The 21,082-nt window shown below is 34.1% G+C and overlaps 1 pseudogene; it reads right to left on the bottom strand.

Moving 5' to 3' along the window:
• Positions 1-18,353: 18,353 nt before the first annotated feature.
• On the bottom strand, positions 18,354-18,889 carry LOC131920289 (large ribosomal subunit protein eL21-like; annotated as a pseudogene).
• Between the last annotated feature and the right edge of the window lie 2,193 nt (positions 18,890-21,082).

Raw genomic sequence — 21,082 nt, 5'->3', positions numbered from 1 at the left:
AATTAAACATTGCTGACATTATCCATCTTCCAACAGAAGCAGGCATTACCTGAGAATCGCCCATGCTGGCCAGTGAAAGATGTAGGCTAACTTCAGATCTTCACCCCTCCCCCTTCTGCTTCAAATAAAAGCCCTAGCTCACCCCCAGTTCTGTTGCAGACTACCTGCTGAGGCCTCCCCTCCAGTACTGGCCCCATCTCCAGTGTGTCTCACAGACTTTCCCCTTCAACATTCCCTCCCACCATTTATTGCTTATCCCAGAACCCAGCTCCAGCAGTCTTTGCTTGGGAAACCTCAGGCTAATCCAAGCCTGGAATCAGGTTGCCTAACTGTGGATCTTCACCTTCCCTCCTCCCATTATGGTGTAGCAACAAAACTGAACTTCCAAATAATATTCCAATGGATAATTTGAATGTGTTATCTATACTTATAGTTATAGTTACAAATTGCAATATTATGTAAAGAATCTTAGTTACATATGCATGTCAAGTTTAAATAGCAACATACCTGCTCACATATGCATTTTCTCATTCCAACAGATGCTTAATAATGATGAAATAATTTCCACGATTTGGGGGAAATCTCTTTTTAAAAACTCACTGATATCTGTCATTAGGAAAAAATAATACATTGTCAATCCTTCATAGTCAAGTAAGTTTGAAATACTATTTTTTCTAGATTCAATTCCATCTGCTCTTCACTTAAAAGCCAGTATTCAGGGGAAAAGAGTTGCTGTTAAGGAAATCTAATTTACCTAATGTCTGGTACATTGAGAACATGAAATACTGTTGCTCTTCACCACCCAGAATAATCAACTTGGGATAATCATGCATAATTTTACAGGAGAGAAAAAGATAATGGTAGACAATGACTACAATGCTATTTGTTTATAAAAGTCTTTATTATCTAGGATATGTCCTCTATTTTTAATCGTCCTCTCTGGCTGTAATATGGCTATTGAATTTGACCTTCTGAGAAATGTTCCTGCAGTTCTTTAGATAAGCATGCAATTCTCCTAACAAGTTAAACTTAACAAATGGCATGCTTTATGTCGATACACAGGAAGATAGCACAGAGGAGTGTTATGTATTATCTGAATATCTGAATTTATATATGGAAAAGAAGAAGATTTAGTGAAAAACATCTTAGTCATTTATGTGATTTTTTTCTTTAGAATTGAGACTATCATGAAAAAGTAGGGAAAAAAAACAAAGGATGGAGACATGAGTAGTTGGTCACTATCACACATCATCAGTTCTAAGTGCAATTCCACTGAACCTATTGTTTTCTCTCTATCTGTAATTTCTGTTTTCTTCTGTTCTAATTCAAATATGACACTAATATAATTATCCTCTATGGTTGACATTTTACATACAACATTTACAGATATACTACAGAATATTTGATAGGAAATATCCAACTATGATTACTCACATAGTACAGAAAACATACAATAAATGGTGAATTCTGAAATTTATCTAGAGAATAACTCCAAAAGGAACTGTTGTGTTATGAATGGCAGAGGCTACTTATACTAAATAAACACAAAAAGTGCTTTGCTAGTAAATTCACCATGGATATCATATGAAGGTTTAGTCTTCATAAGAACCCATGGGTATCTACTGGATGTCGATCTGTTTGCCTGTTGCTCCCCTCTGGTATGTTTCAGTAATTTTATATCAAATCAAAATTTGTTATTTTCTTACCTCAGTGGCATTTTTATTTCTGAATATCAAAACATAAAATCTGAAAGAGCAGTGAAACAATCTATTTTTACAGTGGGATAACCAAGCTTGCTTTAGAATAAAATATTTTGATTTTTTTATACCACCAATAAATTATGATATCTGACAAAGAAAAATGAGATTCAAGGCATTTAATATCTCCTCATTGTGACAGTGTAGAAAAGGGAGGTGATACCGCTGATGCAATTATGAAACAAGTTACAAATACAGCTACATCTCTCCACTGATGAAGTGCAATGCATGTTAAAATAGATCATAATCTTGGTGAAAAATTTACTCTTTACTCCTGTGTTCAGTTCCCATGGGGGCACAAATAAGAACAGTAAACTAAAGGAATGTAGTCAAAAGAAAAGAAGATTTTTCAAAGAAATAAAACTTTCTGGATTGAATAGAAATTAAACTAAAGGCACAAATTAAGTAAACTACTAATGTTATTCTATTACATACAATTGAATCATTGCCACATAGTAGATACTATGCTATGAATCTGGAAATCATCAGAGGGGAAACAGTATAAAAAAATCCATCAACCATAGAAATAACTATTTAAGAAGAGAAAAATGCATCATTCAAATTAAATATAATTTAAAATGGTGTGTTATAAAAGGAAAATGTTGCAAAAATACTTGATAGCAGAACATAGACCTGAATTGCTCTGTGGTACTGGAGGGAAGATTTACTTTCAATCTAAAATAAACTATTCAGGTTAGAACTCAGTGAGCAGATTACCTTTCTAGCATGAAAGTTAATTAGGGTGCACAATATTTTGGGGAACACAATACCACCACATTTCCCCTTTCTTGTCTAAAATTTAAAAAAAGCTTATAACTAATACAAGAAAAATTATATTCAATAATATACACAGTCAAGATTACATTAACGAAGTCTAGTCAATTAACATTTGACAGATTCAGACAAAAAAACTCCATTAATATATAACAATGTCTAGTCCAGTCACATTTGACAAATTCAGACAAAAAGTTTTCATTACTTATCTTATTTAAAACAAGTAATTCCTTTTTAAAAGTATTTTTTTTCTTTCCATAATAGATTCAGTAATCTACCTTTTGGCAGTTTTATATCTTTCTCTTTTTCTTTTTAGTATAGATTCAGTGATCTACCCATTTATCCTATTATTTCTTTATCTTTTTTTTCCTCAGAGTAGATTCAATCTACTTCATATCTATATTCTTTTTTCTTTTTTTTCTTTCTTTTTTTAAACAAAATCTCTGAATTTAATCTCCTTGTTCAGCTTTTTTCTTGACTATTAACAATTAACAACTTGTAACCAACTATTGTAAACAATGACAATATCCAAAACTCATTAAATGACCAAAAACCTCCCATCCCACCTCTTGGGAATGTGGGCGTCAAGACAGTTACCGAAGCCCCAATGGGGGTTGAAACTTCCAGATCAAGGTTGGAATGGCTACCCACTACATTCATATATATACCTATTATTCTTAGGTTTGGTCTTTTCACAGTGTCCAAAATTTTCTGAAAGTTTTGTGTCAGAAAATTTTTAGATTTGACATTTTCTTTGACTGATATATCCATTACTTCTATAGTATGTTCAATGCCTGAGATTCTCTTTTAGATATCTTCTATTCTGTTGGTAAATCTTGCATCTCTAGTTCCTGTTTGAATTCCTATTTTTTTTTATTTCAAGAACTTCCTCAATTAATGTTTTCTTTATTGCTTCTCTTTCCATTTTCAGCTCTTAAAGAGTTTTATTCATTTTTCTTTTGTTTTGCTTTTAACTTTTTGTTTTCTTTGCTTTGCTTTTTTTAAGGAATTTATTCCTTTCCTCTTTAAGGACCTCTATCATCACCATTTAGTTGTCTTTAATGTCTCTTTCTTGTTCTTCAGCTATATTGAAATATTCAGGGTCTGCTGTTGTAGGACAGTAATGTTTTAGTGGAGATATATTGTCCTGGCTGTTATTGAATGTGTTTTTATGTTAACCTCTTGGCATCTGTGGTTTGCATGATTCAAGGTCTAGGTTCTGATTCCCAGATCCGACCTTTTTGGTGGGTGTTCTAATCCTTAGTTTGTTTCCTTTCTGGATTTTCAGAGAATATGAAGACTGTTTTAGCTGTTTTTCCTGGCCTTTCATTGGTTGTGTTCACAGGTAATGTCGCTAATGTTAGAGACTGGGTAACTAGTGTGAATTGGGGGAAGAAAGTTTGGAGAAAAAGGTCTTTGTGACCCACTGGAGACGGAGTCAGAGAGGGAAGAGAGATGAGAGCTGCTTTTCAGCGATAGAGCTGGGGAGGAGATTTCTAGGATTGGCTCTCAGGTGCCATAGGAAAGGTGTGGGTTTGCCTTTGTTACACGTGTTGCCTTGGGAGGAGCTGCCCTTGGGTTGTCAGGAGTTGGGGCCTGGATCAAAGCAATAAAGCAAGGGTGGTTTGGGGGATCCCCTTGCGATGTGGGGAAGGATAAAGGAAGGCTCCAGTTGGTGTTCTGTTGCAACATCAGTGATGAGACTGGTAGATAGTTTCTGGGGGAGCAGCAAGAGAGGAGAAGGTCTACGGGTAGCCTGCCTGGGTTTCTCAAAATATATTTTCAATAAAAGGAAAAAGAGAACTCAAAATTATTTTTTGATAATTTCACACATAAAGAAAAAAATCTATAAGCATTTTTCTCTCGACTGTTTTAAACATATTAGTACTAAACTGTTAGCAAGAGTATATTATCTAAGATAAAAAGCAAAAAACACTGAAGAACAAAGAATTATTTTGACAGTCAGTTTTCCCTACATGTCATGAAGGACAATATAACATGCTTTCTTTAAAAGATCCTTCCTAATTGTAATCCTGGCTACCTTTGTTTTCCTGCTCATTGTATTCCGTCACTAGAGAGGGCAAGACATCCATACTAAAAATTGTCAGATTAAGTGCAATTCTCTCTTTCCCCTCCTTTACAAATCCTTGTGAAAAATATATTCCAGCCAAGAGAATCACATTCTTTGCTTTATGTGTTCCCTGTGGAGATGAGTGAGAATTAAAGAAAAGCCATAGCAAAGCTGTCAACAAAGTATTTTGTCATCTATTTTGCTTAAGCATATCAATAAGAACTTGATAAGCACATTTTGTCAAGTGCATAAGACACAGCAGTGAAGGTGCTCCAGCAACTTATCATATTTTGAAAATGTACTTTCCTAAAATATGTTGCTTATTGTGATAGCTATGATTTGAATTCCCAAACTTTTTACATTATAAGTGACCTTGAAAGCGACTTTCTTACATAGTGACGAACCCTATTCTAGTTTTAATACTTGGCCTAAAACCTTGAATGTTGCCATCTTATATAACATGGTTTTTCTTGAACTTTAGCGCTATACTATATTTTATACTTTATCCTGTATTTTAGCATTTGTGCTATAATTTATCATACGGTTTGCTCTGATTTTGAAATTCTACTTTTATCTTACTTTTTTTTTAAGCTTCCTTAATACATGCTGTGTTGTCTTTAGTGACAGGGACGGAAATACAGCTCTATAAAGCTGCTAGCCACCTGAGGGGTTTCTGTAGTTTTTGAGGGACTTGACTCATGTGGAACCAGATCCTTGTCTTTGCTACAGAAAATAACTTCAGGATGAGGCAGTATGAAGTAAGTTTACAGTTTATTAAAACTTATTTTAATACATATTTTAATTACACAGGCTAAGACAAATTGAGCATATTGGAAGCACATGTCCAGGAAAAAAGTTGTGAACTTCTCAAAGATGAATCATACTTTATTGTCTTATCAGAGCCATATATATGTTATTAGTCTTGTAGGAGGCTATTATGTTGAAATGGTGACTAAGTAATTTAAATGAAATCACGGGGCAATTTCTGTTGTGAACATAATGAGATTATAACTTAAAAGGTAATAATATTTGGTATCACAGGAATCCTGGGAGGTAGATTTTCTCTATTTGAAACAGTGAAAGTCTTTTCTGTGAGATTTCCAGAAAATAGCTACAAGAGAATTGAAAATCTACCCAAAAGCTATATGCTATTTTCGTGTCTTTCTGTCCAGCCTCATTTATTTTCATGATTCTAACTCCAAACTATAGTTTTTTCATATATTAAGTATTTTAAGTTGAAAAACATTGAAGTGCCAGGCAGTGGTGGCACATACCTTTAATCCCAGTACTCAGGAGACAGAGGCAGGCATATCTCTGGGAGTCTGTGGGCAGCCTGGTCTGTACAGCAAGTTCCAGGACAGCCAGTGCTGTTACACAGAGAAATCCTGTCTCAAAACACAGAAACCAAAATAAACAAATAAACAAAACAAACAAACATTGAGGACCAATAGGTACAGAAAGAACTCTGACATTCCCCAATTCCCCTGAAGTTCATGATAGCTCCTCACAGGAGAACTTGAAATGAACTTGATAATGAAATATCACTATTACCTAAAATTGATGCCAAAGCATCCACGCAGACTGAGTAGCTAATTTCTTGTGTTATGTTCTTAGCTCACACCCCCTCACCCTATCACATTTGTGTATGCCTCTCCAGGGATGATCAAACCAACGACAAAATGACTAGTCCTCACTGCCCCTTTGACTTCACTTTCTTATGATGGTTTCCAAGTCATGGAACTCAATAAATTAGTTTTTATACTTTTTTTAGAAAATACTTCAGTTTCTATTTGTCTCCTAGATTACTTTTCTTCCTCTCAGTAAATAGCACTGCATTGCACCTTGAGTGCTTTGAAAAGACAATTTGGTGGGTTAGGAATAGATTAGATCAATGTATTTTGTGGTACAATGGCATGTAATTATTACCCCAGAAGAATACCTACTCAAAGTTGGGAGGTAAATGATATTTCCACATATTTATAATACAGGTAAGCATATTACTTTATGCAGAGTATTGAGTCAAATAAAGATAAAATAGGTTTTTAAACATGCCACCACATTTTGAGTTATAGAACAAGGAGAAATCTACCTGTTTCTGACCTGGAAGTTTCAGCCCCACCGGCTAGCTATCATGGTGCTGGTAGAGGCTATGAATGCTACACAAGAAGAAAAGTAATAACCATTCATTTTTAGCTGTAAACATGTAATCTCCAAGAAGGAATGACTGGTGATACATGACCACTTGTGAAATAGTGGCATGAACTTCATGGGAATAACTAATTATTTTCTGATTGTTTTTAAGTTGTGCTTAAAAGATAAACACCTTACTTGGCACCATTATAGGTCTAAGAACCTGTGACTAGACATGTGATAGTACGACTGGTGAACATAATCCAATTTTACTAAACAGATATAATATTAAACAAATACCCAATGACTCCTTCTTTTATACCTTTAGAATAGTAGATGTCTCACTCATAATTGCAGAAGATTTTAACTTCAATCGATGGAAATTGACACACTGAAACATAACTGGCCAAGACACAGCAAAAAAGGAACTACAGTGTTGATGAAATATATGTATTACCTTTCTCCTTTCAAGACTTAGGGGTCACTGAAGAAGAGGAACCTGAAAGAGTGTAAGAGCCAGATGCAAGAGGTGACTAAATGGAAATAGTGCCTTCTGGATGCAGTCGAGTGCTTGAACATATGGCCTTACAGTGGTCGTGGAAGCATGCATAGCACTTGTGTAAGGTCAAAAAAAAAAAAAAAAAGACCAAATCACAGCATGGAGATGATAATTGGGCACAAAGTCCTATGGCTACTTAAGTAGCTTCTGGTAGTGTTAGTTTCTGGAGGAGAGTCAGTTTTATGAACGAGTAGAGTCACTTGTAAGTCAACCATGCTCCAATGGAAAGGCACACCCCCACGAATATTTGGACACTGAAAACAATGGTCTTGTTGAGTTTTGAAAAATTAAAAAGGACACAAAGTAGGGTGAACGGGAAAACGTGCATCTAGGAAGAGCTGGGAGAGGGATTAATGTTATCAAGATATAATTCTTAAAGAACAGGTAAAACGTTTTTCTTTCTTTCTTTCTTTCTTTCTTTCTTTCTTTCTTTCTTTCTTTCTTTCTTTCTTTCTTTCTTTTGATGGGGTTCGGTTTTGGTTTGAAGACAGGGTGTCACTATGTAGTTCGGGCTGCCCTGGAACTTACTTTGTAGACAAGGCTGGCCTCAAACTCTGCCTTACAAGTGCTGAGATTAAAGGTGTGTGCCACCATACCCCTCCAGATAAAACATTTTTAAAAGCTCTATAAAGTGTTGAACATTATGACCAAAGAAGCAACATGGGGAGAAAAATTATTATTTAATCTTGCACCTTGTAATATGGCATCCGTGAAAGTCAGGGCAGAAAATCAAGGCAGGAATCTGGAGACAAGAACTGATACAGAGGCCATGGAGTAGTGTTCTTTGCTGACTTGGTCCTCAACACTTGCTCAGACTGCTTTCTTACAGAACCCATGATCACCAGTCCAGGGATGGCACAGCCTGCAGTGAACTGGGTCCTCACACATCAAACATAAATCAAGAAATGCACCACAGGTTTTTATACAAGTCAATCTAGGGTAGGAACATTTTTTAAATTGATGTTTCCTCTTCCAAAATGACTCTAGCTAGTGTCTAGTTGACATAAAGCAAACCAGCGTAGTCAACAACTTAAGGAAGGTTAATGCATATAGAAAACTGGTGGATTATCTTTCTAACTATCTATCACAACTTGTCATGTCTATTCCTGAAAGACATTCTCAAGGGAAAAGAAAATTGCATTCCCTAGATTCCTTTTCAGTTAAATTTCTTAAATTTTATGAGAATGCATTTGTTTTAGACTTGTATTCAGAAAAGACTAAATGGAACATAATGTAGCAAGCAATGATAGATGTATCACCAGAAATAGATTAACCTCTCTTGATTAACAAAGTTATTCTGTGTATTAAATAGTAAAGGTAAAACAGTTTCAAATTAAGTTCTGGCACTAAGAAATGTTCTAAATTAGCTCAGGGTCCTTAGTCTCTGCAATAATCTTTCTATAATGGGTCTGTCTCCTGTTTTTCTTTTGCTGCTACTCTTCTAAAAATATCTTTCCACAGTTTAGGTCATTTTGGAAATGTATTTTCCAAAGTAAAATAAAAATGTTTCTTATATTATACTTCTATGGTTTTCATAAAAATTCTAGTAATTGTGTGTGGTGATATTGTGTTCCCCAAAATATTGTGCACCTTAATAAACTTATCTAGGGTCAGAGAACAGAACAGCCACTAGATATGAGGCCAGAAAATGGTGGCACACATGCCTTTAATCCTAGCATTCCAGAGGCAGAGATCTGTCTGGATCTCTGTGAGTTCAAAGCCACACTGGAAACAGCTAGGTGTGGTAACAAGAGCCTTTAATCCCAGGAAGTGATGGCAGAAAGCAGAAAGGTATATGAGGCATGAAAACCAGGAACTAGAGTCTGGTTAAGCTTTTAGGCTTTTGAGCAACAGTTCAGCTGAGATTAATTCTGTATGAGAACTCAGAGGCTTCCAGTCTGAGGAAGTAGGATCAGCTGAGGAATTGGCAAGGTGAGGTGGTTGTGGCTTGTGCTGCTTCTCTGATCTTCCAGCTTTAACCCCAATAACTGGCTCCAGGTTAGTTTTTATTAATAAGACCTTTTAAGATTTGTGCTACAATTATGCCAAATTTTAACGTATATTTAAAGATTTTTTGTATCATGTAAGGTAGTATATTGCTCCAAAATGTTGTAAGTCTGGTATTTAATGCTATAAAAACACAAAATATAAAAGAAATATATGTATATATGTAAGCATATATATATATATATATGAATTTATATATGTACATAATACATATATAGTAAAAATATACTTCAATTTGAAAAATTAGTAAAAAGTATTCAGTTCTGTAATTCTTACCATGTATTACTATGACTCAAGTAGTGAGAAAATAATATGTAAGGAAGAAAACATAGTCACAGTTTTAAGATATATTTGCTCATAATACATTAGTATTAGTTCATTGTCATTACTTTAGCCCCCAGATTTTAACAAAAGAACCATATATGTTATTCAGAGCTATTAATTTATTCGCTTCAGTTCATTCACCTGTCAAACTTACATAGCTGAAGTTTTCTCTGGTCCTGCCCAGCCCCACAGACGCTGCAGCCACTTACAAAATAATCACTCAGAAGTTATATTAATTAAAATTGCTCAGTCATTAGCTTAGGCCAACCACTGACTAGCTCTTACATTTAAACTCAGCCCATTTCTGTTAATCTATATGTTGCCATGTGTTCTGTGACTTTACCTATGTGCCGTGTTACATACTTCTCCCTGGACAGGGTGCTGGCAGTCTACTGACTCAGCCTTTTAGACTTCCCATGATTCTCCTCTGCTTATCCCACCTATGCTAACTGCCTGGCTACTGGCCAATCAGCGTTTTATTTATCAACCAATCAGAGCAACACATTCACAGCGTACAGAGCGATATCCACAGCAAACTTATTAGTTTTTTTCTTTTAAAAGTGAAAGAAGAACACAGAGGATTTTTTCCTATGAAATTTTGTCACATATCCAACCCATTTATAACATATATTATTTGAATTACATTATTGCCTGTGTTATTATTTAACCTAGTTGCAACTAGATACCATAAGCTAAGTGACTTATAAGCAACATTATATCATCACTCAGAATTCAGAACACAAGGATCTGATACCAGGCAGCTCATAGAGTACTAACTAATTCGAGGGAAAAAAAGGCTTCATCTGGCTTCCTGTACATGATTTTTAGTTTGAGTCTCTATCAGTTTTCTGCAGTAAACCATGACCATGCCTAACAATGACTCTGAAGTCTCCAAAATGATGAAGGGACCCCACAACAACAATTCCATCAGTACAATGATAACAATACCAAGCTGATAAAAACCACCAAAAGATTGACTTCGGACTACAAAGTTCTCAGGACAATATCAAGATAGCTAGCTGAAATGATACAGCATCACAGACTACTCTAGCCAGGACTTGAGACAAGCCCTATTCTTTACATTATGCAGAGAATGGAAAACAAATAATACTTCTACCTTTCCCAGGACTTGACAATTAATCCAAAACTTTTCTTTTCGGGATCCCCCAAAGATGCCTTCATCCCCAGACAGAAGGAAGTACTTTTAAGAACATGACACCCACATTCCCAAGAGGTGGGGTGAGTGGCTTTTGGTCTTTCAGTGGGTTATGAATAATTGTCATTGTTTAGGATGGTTGGTTACAAGATGTTAATTGATAATGATCAGGAAAAAAAGCTAAACGAAGGAGATTAGATTCAGGGTTCTAGTTTGAAAAAAGAGAAAAAGAAAAAAAAAGAGGATATATATAAGAGGTAGATTATTGAATCTAAAAAAAAAGATATAGAAATGACAAGATAAAAGGCTAGATTACTGAATCTAATCTGAAAAGAAAAAAGGAAGGATATAGATATGATAAGATAAAAAGATAGATTATTGAATCTACTTTTAAAAAGCAACTACTACTTTTAAATATTTTACATTGGATTGGATTTTTGTATATTGTATACAAATCGTGTATATTGATACAAAGTTGAGATTATTCTTGTTACAACATTCTGTACATATATTTCTAATCTTGCTCAAGGTATTGTACCTATACAGTGCATTTAATAATGTAATACAAATATCTAGTCCTTTAAAGTTATCATTACCAACTAATTAGGATTTAAAGACATGCAGGTTAGTTGTTAGTCATTACAATCAAACTTATAGTAATGTTAAGTATGTTTTCAAGGTGAAACAGAAATATATTTTTGATAGGCATGTCATCTTCAAACACTTCATAGAGCTACAGAATATGACATTTAAGATGTTTTAATAACATAGATTTTTATGAGATATGTCTGCTCCTGGCAGTACCAATCTTCTTCAGAGAATTTGATAGATATTGAAGAAACTCCATATGGAGTTTAATTAATTTGTGACAAATGTTAGCCACTGGTGAAGAAAGTAATCTTGACTTGACTTCTGACAGTATGCTGTCTAAATAGACAAGCAGGACACAATTTAAATGGACTGCTGAACCTTGCCAAGACAAAGGACAGCCCTTCAGAAAATCCTGCTTCACAGAAAAGTCCATCAGATATGCAAAGTCTGTATGCCAAACATGGATGCCTCAATGTTACAAAGGAACCTGGGTGACTCCTCAGGCAACCAGCTGTTTCTGTCATTTCTCACAGTCTTTGGAAGTAACTTATTTGCACTTCCTGCTTACTCATTTATTATTATTTCCTTTTTGGGTCTCTGAGGGAGTTCAAGACTAGAAAGTTATAGTGATAATTTTCCTTGTTAACAAATTCAGAAAAGAAACTCACTAAAGAGGTATAAAGTGTATAAGTCTGAAAGACATCAAAAGATAGTTTTGATTTGGTAATACAACACTTTGAACTCACCAAAATAGGACAAATAATGGAATATTTTCCCTGAATTTGTCAAATGTTTATTGACTGAATATTGCTAATGTAATTCTTAAATGTGTATATTGTGTATACTTATTGTGCTTACTGTGTGTAGTTTTTCTTATATTAGTTATAATATTCTTTTATTATTTTAGACAAAAAAGGGGAAATTTGGTGATAAACTGTGTACCTTAATAAAATTTGCTTGATGATCAGAGAACAGAACAAGCCACTAGATTAAACATCAGGCAGTTATGACACACACCTTTAATCCTAGCACTTGGGAGACAGCGATCAGTCTGTATCTCTGTGAGTTCGAAGCCACCCTGAACTACATGAGATTGACTCAGTCTAGGAGAGAAAACAGAGCCAAGCAGTGGTGGCACACACCTTTAATCCTATTACTGGGAAGCACACACACCTTTAATCCCAGGAAGTGGTGGCTGGGCAGAGAAAGGTATATAAGGCATGAGGAGACAGGAACTAAAGGCTTTATGGCAGAAGCGTCCCTTTCAGCTAGAGGATTTTTTCGGCTGAAGCCTTTTTGGCTGAGGAAGCTCATTCAGCTAAAGGCCTTTTGACTGCGACCTTTTCAGGCTGAGCAGTTGGCCAGGTGAGATGTGGCAGTGGCTTGTTCCTTTGTCTCTCTGATCTTTCAGCATTTACCCTCATATCTGGATCTGGATTTTTTATTAAGACCATTTAGGAATCCATGTAACAATCTCCTGTGTGGAACCTTCCTAATGCTTTGATGCGTTTCCCTTTCTTTGTGTTCATAGAGAGCAAAACAAAAGGAGATCTGTATCACTCTCTGAACTTTGATTTGGATCCTTTTCATTTTAATCATCTACTGTGGTCTCAATCCCTAAAACTATCACCTTGTTTGGCAAGGTGATATACTATATAGTAATGATATATATATATATATATATATATATATAAAATATATATAAATTGAATATATATATAAATTGAATATATATATATATTCAATCATTTCACCTTCATTTTTGTTAATGAATAATTTTTTATTATCTTTCTGAAAAAAATATTCAGGCATGCTTGCATCAGAATTAAAGCATACAACTCCCCTCATGTCAGTTTAGATTATAGTGGAAAGTATTTTCTATTTTACTTTCAGACTTTAAAATATTGTCCATTAACTTAATTGACTTAAGGTTTTAAAATAGTACTATTATACCTAAACTTTATGCTATTTATCATTTAATCATTTCTTATTCCAATACATAGCTATTATTACAAACTAGGCCTCACATCACATAAAATTTTTATTTGATTATAACTCGAAAGCTCTTATATGTAGTTAAGCCTTAGAAACATATCATGGAGGATATTTAGATATTTAGTGAGTCACACAATTGTACAGTTATGTTACCATTTCTGAAAAATTAGCATTGATTTTACACACAAAGATACACACACATATATAAAATCTAAGTTCTTAAACTCCTGTATCCAGTAATAAACACTTCACACACACACACAACAGTGCTACTGAACATGTGCTCTAATAAAACAATTGGAGAAGGAGTTCTTAGAAATCAGAATACAAATCACATGGCTCAGGATTGACCTGAAACCAGTTAATCATATTAAATGCTAATAAACATTTGTCACAAATTCAAAGGATATTATTTGGTTTACACATGTGATTTCACCCTAACTTCACCAAGAAAGTAGGTAAGAAATATATTGGTACTTTGTATAGACTATGATACAGACATAAGAAATACCCATATTCCATCAAAGAAAGAAATAAAGGATTCATGTTTATAGGCACAAGCACTTACCAGACAAACTCTCCATTTCAGATTTTAGAACACAATGATTTATGTAATATGTAATATTATTGAAATGTTTATAACAATACTATCTCTTATGGTTGGGATATTATTTGGGAATTTAAGGAATCCATATCTCTCCTATATTGTTCACATTAATATAATGAAGAAAAAGTGAAAAAGCAACAGTGTGTCTAGCAAAGAACATAAATATTTTACTTAAAAAGAGAATATTATACACTTAATTTTCCCCTAGTTTTGACGTGGTATACATTGTCCTCATCAGTTGAACCATCTTTAAAAACTGAGTAGCAATAATAATAATTAATAATAATAATAGTAGTAGTAGTAGTAACAATAAATAATGAAAATTATTATTATTTCAATTTTAAAGCCTCAGGTTACCTTTGCAAATATTTCCAATTTTCTAAAGGTTGGACAACAATTTATCACCATAAAGCATAACTTAAGACTAAAATATTGACAAAAATCTATGTGTTTTATGAGAGTATAAGCTTTTACTGAAAGAAATCAAATCATACTGGACTAAAGCAATATTAAAATCTGAGATTTTGTGTAGAGGATGAAAACTCCGATTGAAAAGCAATTTTGGAATCAGAATTATCTGGTATGGCAATATATCTCTTTCTATCAATTTCTAATATATATATATATCCACCACTACAAACAATCTCCTCTGAGACATGAGAGATGCTGCTACAATCTGGAAATCTGTGCTTGAATAACAAAATTGCTTCAATACATAAGCTTTGCATTTTAGCAACTTCTCAATTTTTACAACTATATTTTAGATGAATGTCCAACACTAAACTCAAGGTTGCATCATTAAAAAGATGAACCCATTCTGGTTGGTAAAACTGAAGAACATTTGATTAGTATGAGTTCTAGAGACAGACAAGAAGTGACATTGTGACACAGTTTCAATGTGTTTAGTTGCCCAACATTTAAATTGGACAGAATGACCATAAAATAAAATACTAATTTATTAAAAATGTTTCACAACTGAAAATTACAAAATAAACTTTCCTTTAACATAAAAATCATACAGTTTTGTCAATCTTTCTTTCCATAATTTTCTTTTTGTCTTTCCACCCTGCCATTTTCTTTTGAAGTTTAAAAATATTTGTTCATTTAACTTAAATGGGCACGCAGTAATGACTACAAAACTTTTGATCATAAAGGCATTACAATTATGACTATAGTCGTAATACTATGCCATATTATGACTGGAGAGACATGAACTAAAAGTATTTGTTTAGCTAATCAGAAGGAAGAGTAGATTGTAATTACCATGGTGTTGGGGCTTATGCCAACATCAAATAAAGTGATGTTGCTGAAACAATGACAGGAAGGAAGAAGACATGTTCCTTTACAATGGTCCCCTAGGGACCAGCCCAACCACGAGCTTCACTTTTTTTAATTCTTCTCTCATATATTGCATCCAAAATTCATTTTCCCCTCCTTCACCTCCCCACCATTCCCCCACTTCACCTCCCCTTTCACCTTGATCCTCTCCTCCTATTCCTTCAAAAAAGTGCAAGTCACCCAGGGATACCAACCAAACAAGATACGATACATATTAAATCTGGAGCATAGCATCACCTTTAAAATCTGAATTATTACTATAAAAAGAAAAATCACTTGGTAAGTTGTTCTACATTTTTGGGGGTATATTATTTGAATAGAACTTTTTGAAGGGATTAATAAGATGAACATTTAAAATTAAAGCAAACCTTCTTACATTTTTGCTCATTAAACTATGAGCAAAACTATGTACATTGATGTAGCTGACAAGGTACCAAGAATTCTTTTTACTGCTGAAAATAGTATGATTGGAAAATAGAAATTTTACTGACATTAATTTCTATTTTGATGTGAGGACATAGAAAATAAACAAACAAGGCAGTAAAACAGCAATTGAAATAAATAGGTCCCATAGATGATTACAGGATTGTAGATCAGGGACAGAGTGAAATACAAAAAAAAAAATCATCTAACATTTTATATTAATAAAATGTAAGGAAAAAAATATCCAAAATGGCAAGCATGGAGTAAATGAACATAGGCCTACAGATGGCTAGTATAATCTTGGTTGTAGATCCACAACATTACCAGCTTGAAAGAGCTCAAAGCTGAAAACATTTGAGTAAGTGAATAAATATTATCAAAAATATTTAATGTAGCTAGAGAGTGTTCTCTCCAGATCCCGCCAAGCCCCTGCAGTCCCTTAGCCCACTTATAAAATAAACATACAGATGCTTATATTATTTAAACTGCTTGGTCATTAGCTCAGGCCTATCATCATCTAGCTATTACTCTTATATTCAGCCCATTTCTGTTAATCTATACTTTGCCACGTGGCTTGTGGCTTACTGGTACCTTACATCTTCCTTGTCCTGGAAGCAGCTCCAGGCAGTCTCTTCCTTCCCTTCCTGTTCCCTCAATTCTCCTCTCTGTCTGGCTATTGGCCAATCAATGTTTTATTTATTAACACATTTGCCATACAGAACATCCCACAGCAATTTAATAATGATAAAACTCAAGTTCCTACTTATTTAAATTAAATATTTGAAATATTTAATAAGTATAAAAGCATAGAAGAATCACATTTTCCTTACAAAATTCCCAAACCTATGCATAGCTATATGAATTTCAAATAGGAGAGTATATGAATTTCAAATCCTTGAGTATGGTTTGGATGTAGTCATGAGCATTGAATAAAAAAAATTACAATGAAGAAATTTGGGAGAATCCATTTTACCATGTATTCAAAGTTAAGCTTATCAATAATGTCAGGCTGAAATTGTATAGCTGTGATACAGGAGGACCATAAGCAGTGTTCTTCACCTAATGAATACCTTTCCTTCTCATCCATTACCAAAGTCTAATCGTATTTGAGATTATTCTATGAAATAATAAAGTCTATCTCAAAAAGTCAATGTTATCAACAAAATAATTGAAAAAAGTTAGTATTCAAGATGGACCTCAATAAGGAGACATATTATCTGAGTGTCATGAGAACTTTTATGTGACTGTCTCAGAAAGATATTGATGGAAAACTAGAAAACTAAATCCAGACTTTAGTACTTAGCATTGTATCAAAGTTAACTCTTGTTTCAACAATAATTTTATCATTTGAAAGATGATTATAACAGGAAGAGATACTGCAATTACTACATTTCTCTTGCAAATTTCTATGAATTTAAAATTATAGTATTGATAATTATTTTTGAATATATGATACCTCTTAGAAAATATCAAATTCCATGGAGTTAAATAAAACTAGAGAAGCTATGTAGAAAGACTTGGTTACAAAAGCTCACATTGAGGGAAAAAACATTTGTATATGGATAATATCTTATGATTTCTATTATTCTAGTATCTACATGGGTGACACCTGATTGAGAGCATGTTTCTGCAGTTGTATTCACTATTGAAATTTTTATTTTTATAATTGTTAAATTAGTTTTAATCTAGCCTAAAATATGTAATTTGTTCTATGAAGAGATATATGTATACTTATTAAGATACTATAAAGAGATAATCTTAAACATAATAAGTTCAAGAGAAACAAAATTATGATTGGAAATATCTGGGAATAGAGTTCAGCATGCGATTGTCTAGATCAGGTGGCCCTTTTGACATGACTCTGTGCAACTGTCTTTATTGTGTTAATTAACACAGGAAGGTTCAACCTAAGTGTGGGCAGCACCGTTTGTGGGGTTGAGATCTTGAACTGTACAGAGTGTAGAAAGCAGGCTGAATCCAAACCAACATGCACGATACCGTCTGTGTTATTGACTTTGAGTGTGACTGTCTGCTTTGAGTTCTTCTTTACTTGCCTTCCCCAGGATAATGGACAACAACCTAGTATTATAATCGAATAAGTCCTTTCTATTGTAAATTGAATTTGTATTTGTTTATAGCACTAGGAAATTAAATTAAGACAAAAATGATAAGACACCTGGTGCCAATAGGCATAAAAAGAGATTATCATCTGATTGTTGGTCTTATTAGATCTTCATCTATTTTTTCAACACACTTTTCAGAAGTTTGCATATTAGCAAACTTGATGGAAAGACATCAACTGTAGATGTTGGATAGCATCTCACACAATCACATGGACTTACTAGTAACTGAATTTTAGTGTAGGTGACTTTTATTTTCTTGAGAAATTAACTGGTTGTCATTTGGAGGATGAAATAATTTTATTATATTTTTTATATTCAAAATTATCCAGCAAGGACATAGATTATGCCAAAAACAACTAAACCCTATTTCTAGCCTGCTAAGAAAAATATCCATGGACAGGTGGTGGTGGCACTCCTTTTTTTTTTTTTTTTTTTTTTCCTGCTTCAACATTTTCTTTCAGGAAGGAGACACGACACACTTCAACGTAAGAAAAGCCCTTTACAGTCCACGTCTTTTATTTCTTTTTGTACATTAGGCCATGAATTCCTATGGAATGGGCTCCAGCAGCTCAGGCTCCTTCCCCTTAGTCCTCACAAAGTGTGCTTCTCTGGGTGGGGCGGGCTGGCGCTTCAGCTGCGCCCAGGTGCCCTTCTCCTTGGCTTCCTTTTTCTTCTGGTCGTTCTCCTTCACCCGCTTCAGGAAGCTGTCTCGGCTCTTAGAGTGCTTGATGTGCTCAATCCGCACGTTAATTCTCTTGGCAAGGATCTTGCCCTTAACTTGCTTGTTTACAATGATGCCCAGGGCATGCTGGGGACATTGTAGACTCTTCCGGTTTTGCCATGGTAACACTAATGAGGCATTCCTTTTTGAACAGTGCCCATTCCCTTGATGTCTACAATATCACCTTTCTTGTAGATTCGCATGTAAGTAGCCAAAGGAACAACTCCACGTTTCCTAAAAGGCCTGGAGAACATATAGCTGGGCCCCCTCCTCTTTCCCTTTGTGTTCGTCATTTTGGCGAGTTACTGGAAGATGGCTGCCGCGGCCCAAAGCGGTGGCACTCCTTTATAATATCAGCACTTGAGAGGCAGAGCCAGGCAGATCTCAATGAATTCAAGGCCAGCCTGGAGTACAGATAAGAGTGAGTTCCAGGAAAGGCTCCAATGCTACACAGATGAACCCCATCTCAAAAAAAAAAAAAAAAAAAGAAAAAAGAAAAAAAAAAGAGGAATATCCACAAGAGAATAACAGCTTAATTTAATTTAATCTAATTTGAAATATGATGTATGATATTTTCTAACATTTGTTCATTGCGAGAGAAAGAAAAATATCTAAGATAAAAAGTTAATAGGGAAAGACTCACTGTTAGAATTCATATTTAGGAGAAGCACATAATGATGCTTATTCAATAAAGTGATTTGGAAATTGAGTAAGTTTTAAGTAATGTGCTCTTGTTTTACAGGGATGTCTTTAATCATTAAATAGAATCTGGAGTGTAGGACTTGTGGATATGATCCCTGCAGTTTGCTAAATATTAACATATTCAGTATTCCTTGTTTGCTCCCTTGGCACTCTCCTATAAGGTGTTAACATTATCTGTCTGCATCTCCAGCTGTGTCCCTGCTGAAATGAGTTACAAATTGTTGCTTGTGATTTCTCCTAGTCACTGTGGCCACATTTACTGCATTGCATCCTCAAGTAACCTTCATGTTGAAGGCACACTGCTCTATGAACAGATAAGACCTGCCTTCTCTTTTAACATTTACTTTTTCTTTTGAGTCATACTCAGGTTTTCTGGGATGTAAAGTATTTTAAATTTTTATTGTAATAGCCTTTCGTTTTAACTACCAAATTTCCCTTAACCACTGTTTTTCTGCTTTCTTCTCATAGGACCTGAGGGACTAGAACAGAGAGAAAAGTTCAAATGACAAATAAATTACTGAAGTGGGAACCTGGTGCCTAGGACTATGACTTTGATGAAAATATTATTGTGAATTTATGTTTTTCGTTATCATCTATCCCTAACAAGAAACTTTTTGGTGTTTCTACTAATGAGTTTTATAGAGGCAGATTTATTTTATTAATTTATTTATTTGGAACTGACAAACCTTAGAATATACTTTCCCTCAATTCTCATGCTAAGTTAGCACAGAAATAAAGATAACAAGATACTTGACCAAGACATCTTATAAATATGATTTTAAAGTAGTTTCACTATATTGAGTGCATGTGATGATTTTCTTGTGGAATTGTTTTGGAAACAGGGATCGGTTTCATCACATCTAATCCATTACTTTTAGTATGACTTATTAGGACTGTTAAGAGAAGCTCAGCAGCAAACAGAACATAGAAGAAAGGAAATAAAACAAAGCTATTGATTTGCAGCACACATTAAGAGGAAAAGGACTGAGATATTGTGCAATATATAAAAGTAGCTGAAAGAGATGAAAGGGAGCTACAGGGCCAAAAGTTATGTGAAGGTCTTACACACAGAGACCACACACACACACACACACACACACACACACACACACACACTCACTCATAAACACACACAATTTACAAGAAATGAGTTTGTATCTTAAGAGACTTCTAAGAATGTCCCTTCAGTTAACTAGATGGAAAAGCTAGTAAGCATGGCAATTTGATAATTTGAAATTTCTAAAATCACCATGGAAAGAAATAGTTATTACTAGTCATTCAACTTTAGAGGTTTAATACTAATATCTTTGGTATATTAATATTCTACAGTTCAAGATGTAATACATATATATATATATATATATATATATATATATATATATATATAGTCTAGACTAGAATTACAGTGTAAAGGTTAATGTATGACCAATATATTTACATAAAATAAAAAACAGCACTTACAATATTCTTTTGGTTGGTAATAGTTATTTTAAAATATTTACAGAACAGTAGTAATCTGTCTTCATTAGTATAAATGCAATATTTGCTACTAAGTATATGATGGACATAGTCTAATATTTTCCTACTTTTTAATTAAAACATATTACAGTGTCTGAGAAGTTATAGGACTTGGTTGGTTACCCATCATTCATTATTATTACGAGTATTCTGTTTCATTTTATATCATGTACAGAAACAAATTAGGACTTGATAGAGACTTCTTTAGAAAACAGGAAGTGAAACAATAGTTCATACATCTTTAGGGAATGCAATACTTATAAGAAATTTACACATACCATTATAA

This window comes from Peromyscus eremicus, chromosome 10, assembly GCF_949786415.1.
Source record: "Peromyscus eremicus chromosome 10, PerEre_H2_v1, whole genome shotgun sequence".
In the NCBI taxonomy this organism is placed as follows: domain Eukaryota; kingdom Metazoa; phylum Chordata; class Mammalia; order Rodentia; family Cricetidae; genus Peromyscus; species Peromyscus eremicus.
The sequence above is the reverse complement of the archived record's forward strand: the minus strand, read 5'-3'. Positions and strand labels throughout refer to the sequence as shown.